The following is a 17,587-nucleotide window of genomic DNA, read 5'->3' on the forward strand; positions in this document are numbered from 1 at the left end:
TGTCATTTGGTCTTCTATATCACTAATTCTTTCTTCTGCCTCACTTATCCTAGCAGTCAGAGCCTCCATTTTTGATTGCACCTCATTAATAGCTTTTTTGATTTCACCTTGGTTAGATTTTAGTTCTTTTATTTCTCCAGAAAGGGCTTTTATATCTCCCAAGAGGGTTTCTCTAATATCTTCCATGCCTTTTTCAAGCCTGGCTAGAACCTTGAGAATCATCATTCTGAACTCTAGATCTGACATATTACCAATGTCTGTATTGATTAGGTCCCTAGCCTACGGTACTGCCTCTTGTTCTTTTTTTTGGGGGGTGAATTTTTCCATCTTGTCATTTTGTCCAGATAAGAGTATATGAAGGAGCAAGTAAAATACTAAAAGGGTGGCTTAGACCCCCAGAAAATATGCTTTAACCAAATCAAAAGAGATCCCAAATCGTGGGGGGGGGGGGGAGGGGAAAAAAAAATGTTAAAAAAAAAAAAAAAAAAAGAAACAATTAAAAAAAGAAAACGAATACAGAAAAAATATAAAAAAGAAAAAATATATATATATTAGATAAACTAGTTTAAAAACGTTAAAAAAATAAAAGTGTAAAAGTTAAAAAACATTTAGCAGAAGAAGAGAGAAAAAAATTGAAAAAGAAAAAAAAAATTAAATTAACTGAAAGACTAAAGAATCATGGGGAGAAAGCCATGAGTTCCATGCTTTGCTTTCTCCTCCTCTGGAATTTCGCTGCTCTCCTTGGTATTGAAACTGCACTCCTTGGTAGGTGAATTTGGTCCTGGTGGATTTCTTGTTTATCTTCTGGGGGAGGGGCCTGTTGTAGTGATTCTCAAGTGTCTTTGCCCCAGGCGGAATTGCACCGCCCTTACCAGGGGCCGGGCTGAGTAATCCGCTCGGGTTTGCTTTCTGGAGCTTTTGTTCCCTGAGCGCTTTCTGTAGAGTTCCAGAGGATGGGAATGAAGATGGCGGCCTCCCAGTCTTCGGCCCAGAGGAGCCGAGAGCTCGGGACCCCACTCCCCAGTGCGCCCTCAGAGAACAGCGCCCAATTACTCCCGTCACCCTGGCCTCCGGCCGCGCTCCGAGCTCACCGAGCCTGCGACCGGTTCAAGGTAACCCCAAGCTGAGATCTCACTCCTCAGCTCTGTCTCTGTAGCCGGCTTCCCTGTTCTAATACCTGCAAGCTCTGCGACATTCAGACACCCCCGATCCTTCTGTGACCCTGCGGGACCTGAGGCCACGCTGACCCCGCGTGGGCTTCACCCTGGTTTATCCTCTGGAGCGATGTCCCTCAGCAGAACAGACTTTTAAAAGTCCTGATTTTGTGCTCCATTGCGCCGCCGCTTGCCGGGACCAGGCCCCTTCCCCGCAGTCTATCTTCCCGTCGCTTTGGATTCACTTCTCCGCCAGCCCTACCTTTCAGAAAGTTGTTGATTTTCTGTTTCTAGAATTGCTGTTCTTCTTCTCTTCAATCTCTCATTGGCTTTGTGGGTGTTTGCAATCTTTAGATAAGCTATCTAGATGATCTCCTGCTACCTGAAGTAGTCTCAGCCTGCTACTTTCCACCATCTTGACTCCTCTATTATTTTTTTATATTAGAATGAATACAACCTAGTATTTAAAAGTTGAATAAACTTTTAATGCCATTTATGAAATTTTATATGTGCCTTTTCACTGATCATTTCATGTAGACAAAAAATACCTGTTTTGCTCACTGAATGTCAATTGCCTTTTCTTCTGACAACAACCAAGAAATTTTCTTTTTGATGAAAACATACCTCCACACAATATAGATCTGGGTGGAGATGACCTTAATCCCGTTTTCTCCAGAATTTACTTGGGTAACTCTAATCTAATTTAATCAGAATATCCTAATATCCTATATACAGTGGTTTAGGCAAAAGTATGGTTCAATTAAGTCAATGTTTTTGAAGGCTCATTTGGAAAAAAAAATATTATTAGCTAATGCTTTCATGTTCCAAGAATTCTTTCAAGAGGTTTGATTAGATTAAGTAATCATTCAAAAATCCTAGGTGGTAGAAACTGGTTTTCTTTCTTTTCTTTCTTTCTTTTTAAGATTTTATTTATTTATTTGACAAAGGGAGAGATCACAAATAGGCAGAGAGAGAGAAGGAAGCAGGCTCCCCGCCGAGCAGAGAGCCTGATGCGGGGCCCAATCCCAGAACCCTGAGATCATGAACTGAGCTAAAGGCAGAGGCTTTAACCCACTGAGCCACCCAGGCACCCCGAAACTGGTTTTCTTAAAGATGAAGAAGTTAAGGACATTTTGTGGAGGTACCTGGCTGGCTCAACTGGAAGAGTGAGCAACTGTTGGTCTCCGGATCTTGAGTTTGAGTCCCACATTGGGTATAAAGATTACTAAAATAAAGAAAGAAAGAAACAAAAAAAGGAAGTTAAGGCACCTTATATATTTATGAAGCTAAACTCATAATAGGTCAGAGTGGGTCTGAATCTAGACAAATTGGCTCACTACTGTGATAATACCTTAAAAACTATGTAATGCTGGAACTGTTCAGGGAAGATCGCTCTTTTCTTTGGATATGGAAATTAGTGGAAAAGCATGGAACTGCCAGGAGCCAAGATGTGGAATCTGAGAATGAAGTCAATACAGAGGAAATAGAAAAGAATAAAGCAGAGAAAAGGAGAGTGGACCCCAGGTTCTTCCCAATGGTATAATAGCAGCTTCTGTATTTAGTTGTACAAGACCCCAGATCTAACTCTGGAATTTTAGTGAGTGAGCCAATACATTCTCAATCATTCTATTTCACGTCGTCCCATTTCATGCTGGTGATTCAGCACTTGAAACCAGAGGTTTTGTTTTTGTTTTTAGTTTTTTTAAATTTATTTATTTGACAGAGAGAGAGAGAGAGACAGTGAGAGAGGGAACACAAACAGGGGGAGTGGGAGAGGGAGAAGCAGGATCCCCCGCAGAGCAGGGAGCCCAACATGGGGCTCAATCCCAGGACACTGAGATCATGACCTAAGCTAAACACAGACACTTAAGGACTGAGACACCCAGGTGCCTGAAACCAGAGTTTTGCTGAATATACCAAATAATATTTTCCCTCAGTTTTGGAAGACCTTGATTAAATATTGGATTATTTCTTGTGAGTGCTCTTTTGCTCAATGGTTAAACATAAATTCCTTGTTTCCTTGTATTTATTCTGTTTCTTATACCACCAACAAATATTCCCCTATGAATATCAGAGACATCTTTTCAACTGTGTGGACATGACTGACCTTATTTTTTTTTTTTAAATATCTGGAAGCTAGGTGTTTTTTGCTTAGTTTTTTTTTTTTTAATAATGGACTTTCCTTCTTCTGCCCACCTGACCAGCTGCAAATCTAAACACTTTATGAGACTTGAGAAGGCTTTATTTTCTCTACATAAACTATTACTCAGTAAAGAACACAAGAACAATCTTAATAAGTGAGTATACAAATAGAATGTAGTCTTTTTTTTTTTTATTGGGAGATTTTAAAATACAGAATAAACTTAAGAACACCATTAAAATCACTTATTCCAAAAGAAGGGTTAGTTTCAATGACCTGGGCTTTTGTTATCAGTTATCAGATCCAAAGTGATATTTGAAAATTTGATGGTATCTAGATTGAGCCACTATTTGTCAGGACTTATTGGTAGTACCCAATTAGGGTGTTCCATTCTTTGTTTGTTTAGGTTAATATGCAAATAGTATTTGTATATATGCATTGTATCTGTGTGTATATGTGTATATATGTGTATGTGTGTGTATAAATGTGTGTGTATACATGCTTGTGGATTTTTTGAGAATTACCTCTAGGTACTACATCTTATAAGTTTGTAAAAATACATTTAATTCAAAGTAGTTGTTAGATATGAAACAGTATTATAGCAGTATTTATCTAATAAAATATCCCTTTGGATATTTTCCAGGTACAGTAGTTAAAGGCTTAGGTTCAGGACTTGAAACTTGTGTTTAAATCCCCACATTGTTCCTTATTCATTGTTGCTGCACAAAATATTTTTATGTGTACCATATATTTTTAAAAGTTGAAGGACCAAGACATTTAGCATTTCCTCCTCCTCCTCCTCCTCCTCCTCCCCCTCCTCCTCCTCCCCCTCCTCCTCCTCCTTCTTCTCCTTCTTCTTCTTCTTCTTCTTCTTCTTCTTCTTCTTCTTTACTTCAATAAATCTTTCAATATTAAGGCAGGCAGTTCCTGGAAGTCCTTACATCTTGCCTACAAGAAGCACAACTTCAAATCTTATCGAGGGATCAGAAATTCTGGTAAGTTGGTTGGCTCTTCTAAGTCCAGGAAGTGCCATGTTCTCTGGACAGTATTCCAGGAATGATGACACATATGCAGCAGTTCTGAGAATCTCCAGAGATGTGCTCACTCTTCTCCCCTATAACTAACATATAACCTAATTTCCTAATGCTAAGTCTATCAGGCTGATGTGCCTTAGACCTTTTGTTTGAGTCTTTAAAACTGAATTTGACAAAGTATTTCAAATTTTAACAATGGGAGGACATTCAATGACAGATTAATAGATAGGGTTATCCAATAAGTCTCATTTCATATGGTTTTAAAGCTGGTCTAATTTAATATTCATAATAGATTATTTTTTAAAAACAATGAAAAAGTGCTAATTTTGTTAGCATCATTATTTAGACATTTTGTAGTGTCTCATAACTCAATATTCTCTGCTTTCAGCTGGAAGGAAAAAAGTAACCATAGAACTGAATAGCAGGTATCAATGCAGTTTGCATTTTGTTTTAATTCATAGATTTATATGAAATTTTCCATAATTGTGTCACATACATCTTCTTTAATTTGTCTTTGATAGAAGTTCTCCTACTCTGAAATACTGAATTAAGTTTATGATTTAACCTATATATCTTCCCTTTATCTAACTGGCAGTTTGGGGGCATTAAGAAGTGAATTGGGGGAAATCAGAATGGGGGGAGATGAGCCATGAGAGACTGTGGACTCTGACAAACAAACTGAGGATTTTAGAGGGGAGGGTGATGGAGGGATGGGTGAGCCTGGTGGTGGGTATAAAGGAGGGCATGTATTGCATTGAGTACTGGGTGCAGTACATAAAGAATGAATTTTAGAACCCTGAAAAAATAAAATTAAAAAATTATAACAAAAAGAAATTATATAGACGATTCCTTGGTGGATATCTGCATACAAATACATTTTTCTTAACTAATTTACCATTAGATCAGCTATATTTTTGCTCATCATTTTATATCCTGTATCCCACTATGTGTATTGTGTGACATATAGTAAAAACTTATTAAATTGCTTTGAATAAATGAATGATAGTAAGTAGATATTAAAATGGAAAGGAAAATAAAATTGAAAGTGTTTGCTTTTAAATAAATGAAGCTCTCTTTTAAAACTTTAAAAAAAAATTATTTATTTATTTATTTGAGAGAGAGAGAGAGCACATAAATGGGCTGGAGTGGGAAATGGAGAGGGAGAAGCAGACTTCGAACTGAGCAGGGAGCCTGACTTGGTCTCAATCCCAGGTTCTTGAGATTATGATCAGAGTTGAAGTCAGACACTTAACCAACTGAGCCACCCAGTTGCCCCTGAAGTTCTCTTTTAAAGATGAGGAAATTCAGGATAGAAAAGACTTTCTTTTATATAGATTCATTTCTACTTTGTTAAACAGCATTAATACTATGCAGTTTAAGGATCTGAGACATTTATATGCAGGATGAAAGGAAACAGTAAAGTACTGTTCAAAATCAGTACAATCAAGATTTGTCAAGTTCCTTAAGGCCATACATTTTTTTCCTATAACCTATTTTATTCTACTTTCTAGTTCAACCTCTTTTAAACCCTCAGCAACACCCCTGTACACAGACATACCACAAATTTGCCAAGTATCTAACCATACGCATGGAGCTTTGTATATTTTTAAATACAGTATATATGCTTTTATATTTTAAAACATTACCTAAGTGAATTTTTGTGAGGCTTTATAGTTCCATTTGACCTTAACTCTATTAGTAATAATTAATACAGTCAATTCTCCATTATCTGCACAATTTGTATGCAGTAGTAATGAATCATACAAATCCTAATTCAGAAATCATTTTTATTTGTATGTGGGAAGTATACGTGATGTTTTTGGAGTAAATTTCCCTCCTTAATTATGTTTTGCTTAGGGTAATTAGTTTGCATTCCCTGAGCACACATCAGTTAACAGTGGGTGGGGGGGAATATAGCCCAGAAGTATTCTGGAAAATGCTTTAAAATGTTGCAGCTGAGCAACATGTAGACACTCAATACTTGTGTATGACCTGGGAAAATTCCAAGGAGTCTAGTACTGTCTAGAGTATGATTCAATCTTGTTGATCAAAGCATGTTCCTCAAAAATAACTGCATACATTTCTAATTTAACTCAGTTAATTTGCTCTCACCATGCCAGTTTTATAAAAGAGATCCATTAAACTAGATAGCTTAATGAAGGGAACTTAACAGCAAATGGACATTCAGTTTATTGTCAATTCAATCTGGTGGTTCATGTCTCCGTGTGTACTTAGATCATTACATTACTTAAAATTTATTTTAATTTCTCCCTATAATAGTATATCTTTTTTGTTGTTGTTGTTGTTGTTATTTCACTACTTTGAGTCATAGCTAAAACTCACCCTTTCACAGGAATTATATGGAAAAATCATTCTTGGAGCACTCTTGGTGCTCATTCATTATATTTTAGATACTAGAAGGAAACAAATTCTAAGGACAACTGCACTGTACAGATAAAATGCAGTTTTATTCTTTAGTGTTTCTATGTAGCAAATGTATCTCTGCTATGTGCTAATAAGTACATATTTTCATTAATTTTCTAAAAGACTTAGTAGGATCATATTAATAAGAGCAATAAGAGGATTCTACTAAAATGTGTAATGCTTTGTATATTACTTTTTTTCTACTAATCTATCCCTTCAAAGAGAATCTCTCTCTCTCTGCCTCTCTTTCTCACTCACTCTCTCTCTCTCTCTTTCCTCTCTCTCAACTTTTTACATTAGAGGAGTATTTGAAGTCTAATCTTCACTCTCTTTAATTTGGAGTATCAAAACATATTGATTGTAGCTAGTGATAACATTTGTGTTTTAATGTTAAAATTTCTAATTTGAAATTAATACCCTTGAGATGCTGCAGGGACAACATACAACCTTGTATTTATGAAATGTGGTTTCTTTAACAATAGTTTACATGAATGCTAATAACCCATACAGCAAAGACATAATAGTAAATGAAATGCAATAATATAGAATTTGAATACAAATGCAGGTACCAGAGACCCTGGCCCATGATAGATTTATAATAATATTTCTTCTACTTTTTTTAAGACTTTATTTATTTGTTTGACAGAGATCATAACTAGGCAGAAAAGCAGGCAGAGAGAAGGAAAAGCAGGTTCCCTGCTGAGCAGAGGGTCCAATGTGGGGCTCAATCCCAGGACCCTGAGATCATGACCTGAGCTGAAGGCAGAGGCTTAACCCACTGAGCCACCCAGGCAACCCTCTTGGCTGTTTCGTATTAGTGTTATGATGACTCCTATTTTCCTAAAGGCAAATAGCGATCTGTACTTTCCTTCATTCTATTTACAATGTACTGTACACTTTATTTTACTTTGTTTAGGAAAAGAAAATGTTTTCCTCTTCAAGTTAATGAATTTGAGCTAGGCCTGGTAAATCCTCTATGGAACAGATAAGGCTCCAAAGAGAAGGCTGTGTTTAATCTGAGCTTGAAAGAACTATTATAAATTAATCAGGTCTTTTTAAAAGAAGATTTTATTTATTATTTGAGAGAGAGAGAGAGAGAATGAATGGGATGGGGAGGAGGAGGATGGAAAGGGAGGGAGAAATAATCTCAAGAAGACTACATACCAAGCCTGGTGATGGACTCAGGGCTGGATTTCATGACTGTGAGATGACAACCTGAGCCAAAACCAAGAGTTGGATGCTTCAGCTACTGAGCCACCCAGGTACCCCTCAAAGTCTTTGAATGAAAGCTGTAGAATTGTGTTTCATTTTCAAAGATGATTTTGATTGAACATGAGGAATGGTTTCTGGGTGGCTCAGTCTTTAAGTGTCTGTCTTTAGCTCAGGTCATGATCTCAGGGTCCTGGAATCGAGTCCCACATCAGGCTCTCTGCTCAGCAGGGAACCTGCTTTTCCTCCTCCTACTCCCCCTGCTTGTGTTCTCTCTCTCTCTCTCTGTCAAATAAATAAATAAAATCTTTAAAAAAATGGTTTCTAATAGTAAAAACTTGAAGTAGGGAAACCTGGCTGTAATCTCTGGCTTCATTCCAACTGAGGCAGATGGGGGAAGCCAGTGTAGATGAGAAGAGGAGGATAGCTTGTAGATGAGAAGAGGAGGATAGTCACTAGAGCCAGCAGGACAAGATGACTACTGTGTATTGGATGGACAAGGAAAGGGATAAGAGGATGACTTTCTTGTTTTGTCTTGGTGATTCACTGGATTGTGGTGTAATCACTGAAATAGGAAATAACAGTAAGAGATTTGAATGTTTCTCTCTGGTGTGTGTGTGTGTGTGTGTGTGTGTGTGTGTGTGTGTTTGGGAGGACATTATGTACTCCATTATAAATTATTGAGCTTGAGGTATTAGAGACATCTAGAAAAAATTGCCTAGTAGGCACTTAGGAATATGGACTGGGTTTTAGAAAAGGTATCTGAATTTGAGGTTTTAAAAACAGTGAAACTGTGAGTAGTTAAAACCACTGGGTATTGGTAAAATTATCCATCTATTCATTCATTAACCATGAATGCAATACACATATAAAAAGGGCATATTACATATCTATTAGGGTGCTAAGGCAGTGAATAAGTTATCAATGGCTTTGGAGTGAGCACTTACACAGTAAGAAAAAAGTGTAATTGAGTATTTATGGTATATTTATTATGAAACAGACAGAGTTCTACCTGCTTTAAAAGCATTGCTCCTTATAATCTTCAAAATAATCTTATGAGGTAGGTACTATGCTCATTTTACAGTAAAAGAAATAGGAAATTTAAATAGATGGAAAATTTACCTAAGGTTACAAATCTAGTGAGTCTCCAGATCTCATCATCCTTTTTTTTTTTTTTTTTTATAAACGTATATTTTTATCCCCAGGGGTACAGGTTTGTGAATTGCCAGGTTTACACACTTCACAGCACTAATCATAGCACATACTCTCCCCAATGTCCATAACCCCACACCCCAACCCTGCTACCCCCATCAACCCTCAGTTTGTTTTGTGAGATTAAGAGTCACTTATCGTTTGTCTCCCTACCAATCCCATCTTGTTTCATTTACTCTTCTCCTACCCCCTTAAACCCCATGTTGCATCTCCTCTCCCTCATATCAGGGAGATCATATGATAGTTGTCTTTCTCCGACTGACTTATTTCGCTAAGCATGATACCCTCTAGTTCCATCCACGTCGTCGCAAATGGCAAGATTTCATTTCTTTTGATGACTGCGTAGTATTCCATTGTGTATATATACCACATCTTCTTTATCCATTCATCTGTGGATGGACATGACATCTAGGTTCTTTCCACAGTTTGGCTATTGTAGACATTGCTGCTATAAACATTCGGGTGCACGTGCCCCTTCGGATCACTACGTTTGTATCTTTAGGGTAAATACCCAGTAGTGCAATTGCTGGGTCATAGGTTAGCTCTATTTTCAACTTTTTGAGGAACCTCCATGCTGTTTTCCAGAGTGGTTGCACCAGCTTGCATTCCCACCAACAGTGTAGGAGGGTTCCCCTTTCTCCGCATCCTTGCCAGCATTTGTCATTTCCTGACTTGTTAATTTTAGCCATTCTGACTGGTGTGAAGTGGTATCTCATTGTGGTTTTGATTTGTATTTCCCTGATGCCGAGTGATATGGAGCACTTTTTCAAGTGTCTGTTGGCCATCTGGATGTCTTCTTTGCAGAAATGTCTGTTCATGTCCTCTGCCCATTTCTTGATTGGATTATTTGTTCTTTGGGTGTTGAGTTTGCTAAGTTCTTTATAGATTTTGGACACTAGCCCTTTATCTGATATGTCATTTGCAAATATCTTCTCCCATTCTGTCAGTTGTCTTTTGGTTTTGTTAACTGTTTCCTTTGCTGTGCAAAAGCTTTTGATCTTGATGAAATCCCAATAGTTAATTTTTGCCCTTGCTTCCCTTGCCTTTGACGATGTTCCTAGGAAGATGTTGCTGTGGCTGAGGTCGAAGAGGTTGCTGCCTGTGTTCCCCTCAAGGATTTGGATAGGATCCTTTCTCACATTGAGGTCCTTCATCCATTTTTGAGTCTATTTTAATGTGTGGTGTAAGGAAATGGTCTAATTTCATTTTTCTGCATGTGGCTGTCCAATTTTCCCAACACCATTTATTGAAGAGGCTATCTTTTTTCCATTGGACATTCTTTCCTGCTTTGTCGAAGATTAGTTGACCATTGAGTTGAGGGTCTATTTCTGGGCTCTCTATTCTGTTCCATTGATCTATGTGTCTGTTTTTGTGCCAGTACCATGCTGTCTTGATGATGACAGCTTTGTAATAGAGCTTGAAGTCCGGAATTGTGATGCCACCAACTTTGGCTTTCTTTTTCAATATTCCTTTGGCTATTCGAGGTCTTTTCTGGTTCCATATATCATTGTCTTTTGAATGTTGTTTGAATCTTCTTGCTAGAATATTTCCTTAAAAGAGTTTTTGTACAGGAGGGAAAATTAAAACAGATGATATCAATATATCAAAAAACATGTAGTATTGTGAGAAGAGAAATATTACAGGTAAGCATAAAAATTGCTGCTATGGTTAAATACATTTAATTTGGAAATAACCTGAAAGAGATTTTGGAGAGAATAATTTGAAATGTGGATTATTTATCCCAAGAGCTTTTTGCATTTTTCCTGTGGCACCAGGGACCTTCATATATCACTTTACTCTGGGTGGACATTCTCAGGTTTGAAGTTGATATAAAGTGATAACTGCAAAAAGAGGTAACTTTATTCATAAACACATGCTGTTGAAAATGGTTATTGGTGTAAGATCACATCAGGGTACATTTTTTTGCATCATAGAATATGTGGAGTAATTTTGTTATTCAACATAGAATCATTATTGATTAATTGATTCGAGGTCTTTAGTCCAGTTTTGTTTTTTAATTAAAAAAGTATAGTTGACATAAAATGCTATGTTAATTTCAGGTATACAACATAGTTCTATACATCATTCAGTGCTCATCACCATAAATGTTGTCACTGCTTGCCACCATACAACACTATTAACAATATTACTGACTATATTCCCCATGCTGTACTTTTCATCTCCATGACCTATTTTTCTTATAACTGGAAGTACCTCTTAATACCTTTCCCTCAACCCAGCTCCCCTCTGGCAACCACCAGTTTGTTCTCTATATTTGGGAGTCTGTTTGGCCTTTAGTTATTTTGTTTATTTTATTTTATTTTTTTTAGATTACACAACTGAGTGAAATTCTATGGTATCTGTCTTTCTCTGTCTGACATATTTTTGTATTAAATTTAACATAATATCCTTTAGGTCCACCCATGTTGTCACAGATGGCAAGATTTCATTCATTTTTATGACAGGTTAATATTATATATGTATGTATACACACACACACACGCACACACGCACCTCACATCTTCTTTATTCATTCACCTATAGATGATACTTAGGTTGGTTCCATATATTGGCTATTGTAAATAATGCTTCAACAAACATAGGGTTGTATATATCTTTTTGAATTAGTGTTTTCATTTTTAGGTAAATACCCAGTAGAGCAATTACTAGATCATAGAGTACTTCTATTTTTAATTTTTTGAGGAACCTCCATACTGTTTTCCATAGTGGCTGCACTGATTTGCCTTTCTTCCAGCAGTGCACAAGTTTTCCTTTTCACCATATCCTCACCAAAACTTGTTATTTCTTCTCCTTTTGATTTTAGTCTATCTGACAGGTGTGAGGTGATATTTCATTATACTTTTGATTTGCTTTTCCCTGATGATTAGTGATATGGAACATTTTTGTTGTGTTGGCCATCTGTATGTCTTCTTTGGAAAAATGTTTACTCAGGTCCTCTGCCCATTTTTCTTTAATGATTTATTTATTCATGTGAGAGATAGAGAGATTGAGCAGAGGGAGGGGCATAAGGAGAAGAAGAGAATCCCAAACAGACTCCCCACTGAGCAAGGTGCCTGATGCAAGGCTTGATCCCACAATGCTGAGATCATGACCTAAGTCAAATCAAGAATTGGATGCTCAATCAACTGAGCCAGTTGGGGTGCCCACTTGGGATCCCTGCCCATTTTTAATCAGTTTATTATGATTTTTTTGGGGGGGTGTTGGTTTGTATAAGTCCTTTATATATTTGGGATATTAAAGTATGGATACTGTATTGGATATATTATTTGAAAATATATTCCCCCATTAAGTGGGTTGCCTTTTTGTTTTGTTGCTGGTTTCCTTTGCTGTGCCAATATTTTGATATTGTCCCAATAGTTTATTTTAGTTTTTGTTCCCTTTGCCTGAAAAGACAAATCCATAAATATATTGCTAAGGCTAATATCCAAAAGATTACTGCCTGGTTTGTTTTTGTTTTGTCTTGTTTTTTTAGGAGTTTTGTGGTTTCAGGTTTCTTATTTAGGTCTCTTAGTCCCTTTTGAGGTTTTTTTTTTTTTTTATGTAAAAAGTGGTACAGTTTAATTCTTTCAGGTATAGATGTACAGTTTTCTCAACAACATTTATTAAAAAAAAAACAGTCTTTTCCTTATTGGATATTCTTGCCTCCTTTATTGATTGACCATATAAGATTGATTGACCATATAAGCATGAATTTATTTCCAGGCTCTCTGTCCTGCTGTCATCAGTACCATGCTATTTTGATTACTATAGCTTTGTAATGTATCTTGAAATCTGGGACTGTGATACCTTCAATTTTGTTCTTTCTCAACATTGCTTTGGCTATTTGAGGTCCTTTGTGGTTTCCTACAATTCTGATGATTATTTGTTACAGGTCTGTGAAAAATACTATTAGGAATTGCATTGAATCTATAGATTTCTTTATGTAGCATGAACATTTTAACATTGTTAATTCTTTCAGTCCATGAACATGCTACCTCTTTCCATTTGTTTGTGTCATCTTCAGTTTCTTTGATCAACATCTTATAGTTTTCAGAGCACAAGTCTTTCACCTCTTTGGTTAATTTTGTTCCTAGATATTTTATTAATTGTGATGCAACTGTAAATGGATAATTTCTCAGATATGGGAATAGTGAGATAAAATTTATTCACTTTTTAAATTTAATATACATTTCCAAATAGTTCTCTATAGAGGTTGGAACAATTAACACTTTAAAAACATTGCATGGGAGTGCTTGTTTACCTATCCTCATGTCAGATCTCTGTGTAAATAACTGTGATCTTTATTAATCTGCTAAGTATAAATAGTATTAAATATAATTTTTATTTACATTCTGCTCATGATTTAAAAAAGTAGACAATCTTTCATAAGCTTAACAATCACTGGCATTTGCCCATTTTTCTACTGTTGTGTTTGTTAATTTGTTCTATTAAAGTGTTAAATAAATGGATATATGTTACATGAGTCATAAATATTTCTCAGGCATTTGGCTGTTAATTGTGATTTTTTTTCTTTCTAAATTTGTTTTTTAAGTTCTTGAATTTATTTTAAAAATGGCCTTTCTAGTTAGTTTCAAAATAAAAACAAAGCCTCTTGATGACAATGTTATTATTTTTTAAATTATTCCATCTTTTTCTAGTACTTTAGTGGATCATTTTGTATGATTAAATTTTGTATCCATTTCCTTTAATCATTATAGCTTTAAAATAAATATTAAAAACTATTAGGCCTAGTGCATAATAATTCTGTCATCTTTTCCCAAAATGTTTATGGAATATCTTTGTTGATTATAGCTTGTTTATTTAACCAGATGAACTTTATTATTATTAATTTTTTTTTTTTTTGGAAGAGAACTTTTTATTACATTTATGTACAGAAAATTCAACAGCTCACACTTAGCCCCGTTGGGTGGCCAGTTCTTTAGCCTTTGCCTTTTCCAGCTTGGTAACATGAGCCACCAACTTTGCACCCCGGTTGTTGCCTCCCCAGTGACAATGGATCTCATCATATCTGTCATTATAATTGGTCTTGATAGCTTCCATCAGCTAGCCAGAACTTTTTGTCTTCCAGGTTAAACTGTGTAAAGGTGACAGTAGCACAGGTCTTCTTGGGGACCAGACACCCCAGCCTGGCCTTCCCATTGATAATGCAGCAGGGAACCATCACCTTAAGACACAGAATATGCAGGAAGACAATCAGCTTAAGGGGATTCACATCATGTGCAATCACTACCACCTGAGCTTTCTTATTTTCCACCAAGGTGGTGACAGTATTAACTAACCCCAGCTCAAAGACAGGCACCCTCTTAGTGGGAACATGCCCTTTGCCAGCAGCTTTCTTCTCAGCCTGGGCCAACAATCTCTGCTTCTTCTCTTGCTTGGTCTCTGGTCCATGTTTGTGGGCCAGCTTAAGCAGTTGAGTAGCTGTTTGACAATCCAAGACCTGGGTGAACTGGTTTATTATGGGAGGCACTTGTAGATGTTTATAGAGAATAGCTCTTTGCCACTACAGCCAGATAGCAAGCCATTTGACAAAGCTGGTAAGGTCCTTTTTGGGCTGAATGTCCTCTCCCATGCCAAAATTCTTGGGCCTTTTCTCAAACAAGGGATTGGCCACCTTCTTGGCCTCTTGCTTCTTGACAACAGCAGGTGCAATGGCCACCTTCTTCTCCATAGCCTTCTTTCCTTTATCATCTTGAATGGCCTGAGGAGAGAGAAAGCAACTGTATGAACTTCAGAATCAGCTTTCTCCCCCTCTTAAAAATACATTTTATCATTTTCCTATTATTACATAGTAAATTTCCTAACTTTTATTATTTGTATATTGGAAGGATATTGCCTTTAGTAGATTAACTTTGTGCCTGCTTTCTTTTTTGAATTATTTTATTTTTAAAAGTTTTTAGAGTCTCTTGGATTATCCAAATATAAAATAAAACTGAAAAAATTGTAATTTTATAGATTTATAGCCAATGCTATGACTATTATTTTGTTCTCTTTTTAAATTTCATTAGCGTTTACCACCCCAAAAATGTTAAATAACAGTAATGATAGTAGACATATTTTATCTTTAATGTGAGTGTTTCCATTGTACAGTTATGAATATAGGCCTCATAGTAAGTTTTAATATCTAGCATTACAAATTCTTCCTCAGTAAACTTTTCAAAAGATCTTTATAATTTCTAGTTACCTATTTGTCATTCTGACCTTTAAAAAAGTAGTATTCAATCAAATCCAATTAGTGATCTTTTTTGGAGTTGCATTAAATATGTCTATTAATTTGTGAAACAATTCACTTTTAACAATAACACATTGTTTTTCTTTCCCATGATTGTTTCTCCATCTGTTCAGGGGTTATTTCAAGCTACTCAATGAAACTGTGGGAATTGTGTGTGTATGTGTATGTATTTGTGGCTTGCTTTGTTCTTCATCTATTCTTTCTTAGAGTTGAGATACCATTGTGTTTGAGACACTCTTCATTTCTGTTTCCAATTACTTTAATGTGTAGGAAAAGTATAGACTTTGTAAATTTATCATGTTCTTAGGCATTTTACTGAATCATCTATTAATTCAAGTATCCTTTTATGATTGCATATAAACATATTTTTATGTCTTCTTTTTCAATATTTATACTTTTAGGCACTTACTGAAGTAATTAGAAATAATAGAACATTGTTATCTTTGTAGTGGTAACAGGCATCCTTGTTTAATTCCTGATTTTAATAGAAGTTGATTTTGTTCATCAATATATAATGTTGGCTATTGTATTTTGTTAAAGCATCTTTATAGGCCTGTTTTGCTTGTAGTCCTGCTTTGCTTCGTAATTTTTTTCCCTCACATAGCTGCTGTGTACGTGCAATGAATACAGTAAATAACAATTTCTTGCCTTACAGACTTTACGTTCTGAAAGGAGAGGATGCAGATAATGATAATGATTGTGATGATGATAATAATAGTAACACCCACAGAACAATAGCAACAGCAGCAGTGACAGAAACAGGAATTATATAATATGAAATAAAGTGATGATTATTATAGGAAAAATAATTTTGTATAGGGCGATAGAGTGTGTTTGAAGGGCTGCTGTAGGTTTAAGTAAGGCCCTCAATAACAAAGTGATCTCTGAATTAGGAACTGAGGGAAAAGAAGGAGCTAACAATGCAGCTATCAAAAACAGCCAAGAACAAGAAGTAAATCTAAGGTTCCGAAACCAGGAGGAACTTGGCATGTTTAAGGAACAGCGTGCCTGGGGAGAACAGTATGTCTAGTGTTGAGTAAATGAGAGAGAGAAAAGAATGAGATCAGGAACATAAGTTTGGGGAACAGATTAGGTAGAGCATGAATGGAATGACATCAAGAAAGAATGAGTGAGAGGAAGGAAATTGTTGACAATAAATTCAAATAACTATTTTGTGGGTTATTGCCATAATAGGGAAGGAGAAGAAAGGAGAGATATAAAGTGTAAGCTGGAAAAAAAAAAAAAGGAGTAAAGAGAACCTACTATTTTTTTTAAGGTGAAGAAATAGTGATATATGGACACATTGCTAGGAAAAATCCTGTGACGTGTGATGATTCAAAATGATATAGGCAAGAAATAAAGGTTATGCTGGCGCCATGTCAGAGAGCAGACCAGAAGATAGAGGTTCCTGTGCACAATGGGGGAGTTGTACTCTCGCAGTGACAGATAGTTCAAGCATCGTAACACAAAAGTAAACTATGTGTGAATATAGATACAGGTAGATGAGTAGATCTGGTGGTGGTAGAAATCTACTTCGAATTGCTTCTATTTACTTTGTAAAATAAGAAACTGGGAGCAAGTATAGGAAGTGAAACAATAGAGGTTTGAGACAGAGGGGTATCAAATAGAAATCTGAAGTAGTATATCTCAAATTACCTGTGGTGGAGGACCAGATTATTTTTTTGTTTGTTTTGATTTCTAATACATGATGACATACTTCTGAAAATTACAGTAAAATTATCAAAAAATTAAAACAGAAATAGATATTAAATACAAATCCAATTAAAAATATTAATCAGACATAAAATTACTGTCAAATTGTAACCAAATTGATGTGAGTTCACTCCTTGGTGAATCAGAAACTACACTAGGTTGAGTGGTCGTACAAAGAAAATGTTATTTGCAGCAAATGAGATCACAGGGAATGGCTTCCAAAGCCATGACTCCTGGAGTGAGGGAATCCTTTCATTTAGGGTTAGGGTGAATATTTAGATAGAGAAGCCTTTTCATTATATGTAGAGGTGGACATATGGCCATGCATGTGCCTTAAGGAAACATGTTTATATGTATATTGTATGTTATGTAAATGAGGCTGGTATTCCTCCTTGGGCTTAGATTTTAGTTTTATAACGATATAAAGGTGTTCATCCATCATTCCAGT

At 36.0% G+C, this 17,587-nt stretch overlaps 1 protein-coding gene and 1 pseudogene across 1 annotated transcript in view; one reads left to right on the top strand and one right to left on the bottom strand.

Annotated features, from left to right (window-relative positions):
• Positions 1 to 17,587, top strand: part of LRP1B (LDL receptor related protein 1B) — a 1,927,222-nt gene that overhangs the window by 1,008,039 nt on the left and 901,596 nt on the right. The window lies entirely within an intron of this gene.
• LOC116866924 lies at positions 14,088 to 16,885 on the bottom strand (annotated as a pseudogene).

Source organism: Lontra canadensis, unplaced genomic scaffold (genome assembly GCF_010015895.1).
Source record: "Lontra canadensis isolate GAN:19392208 unplaced genomic scaffold, GSC_riverotter_1.0 scaffold11, whole genome shotgun sequence".
Taxonomy (NCBI): domain Eukaryota; kingdom Metazoa; phylum Chordata; class Mammalia; order Carnivora; family Mustelidae; genus Lontra; species Lontra canadensis.